Source organism: Asparagus officinalis, chromosome 4, assembly GCF_001876935.1.
Source record: "Asparagus officinalis chromosome 4, Aspof.V1, whole genome shotgun sequence".
Classification (NCBI taxonomy): Eukaryota; Viridiplantae; Streptophyta; class Magnoliopsida; order Asparagales; family Asparagaceae; genus Asparagus; species Asparagus officinalis.
Genome location: NC_033797.1, coordinates 35819791 through 35820948, shown reverse-complemented (window position 1 = coordinate 35820948; position 1158 = coordinate 35819791).

Below are 1158 nucleotides of genomic sequence, written 5' to 3'. Positions count from 1 at the left end.
CATGATGTGATAGAATTACCCCCCAAGGATTTAAGAACTGAGGGGCTAGGGGCAGAAAGTTTAGATTCTTGCAAACCTACCAGATTGACCTTAGCAAGAGAAAGACACTCCCTAACCAACCTACGCTTAGCTGGGTTATTTAACCCACGAACATTCCAGGATCCAATACGCATAATAACCAATGGAATGCAACCATGATGTGATAGAATTACCCCCCAAGGATTTAAGAACTGAGGGGCTAGGGGCAGAAAGTTTAGATTCTTGCAAACCTACCAGATTGACCTTAGCAAGAGAAAGACACTCCCTAACCAACCTACGCTTAGCTGGGTTATTTAACCCACGAACATTCCAGGATCCAATACGCATAATAACCAATGGAATGCAACTTAGAAGGAATAAAAGAGGGCTCATAGAGGAAGGGCCCCTCGAGACAACCTATTATGGATATCTATCAAACCTGCTGGATCCACCGGTTCGAGAATACCACAGTTCACAGAGATCTCCTCCAAAAGTTCCAGGTCAGATGATGGGATTGGAGGAGTAGATGCAGAGGAAGAGGACTTCGGTTTAGAAATACCTGAGTACTTACCCTTCTTTAGCATGGCAAGATGGTTCTTGAATGGCAGAGGCAACGTGTGGCTGCTTGCAGCTTTCTTCTTAGCCGGCTTGGACTTTCTTTTTTGTCTCTTGACATTGTCTTTTGTTCTTTATTATGTACAAACTCATTTCATGAATTAGGGTTATAGTTTTCGAGGTGGAGCAGAAGACAAATGGGTTGATTTTGGTGTTGGACTTTATTATTTGAAGAGATTATTTTTAAGAAATTCAACTCCAATATGATATTACAATTGATGTAGATGATAACGACGCTACTCTTGATTGCCCAATAAAAGAATAAAGGTGGAGAAAGATTGATCTCGGCTCAATTAAAATATGAAACAAAAAGAATAAATGATAATATTTCTTGAACATTTTATATTATAACTTAATTTTTGAGTAAAATTAGGAATTTTTAGAATGAATTTTCATGCAAAATTTTTAGTATTTTTATATGCTTATGTGATTGCTTTTATCACATAAAATTATACTATAGTTATCATTAATCTTTAGTTTTGTCTTTTTAATATTTTAAGTCTATCAAATAATGTAGGCTAAGAT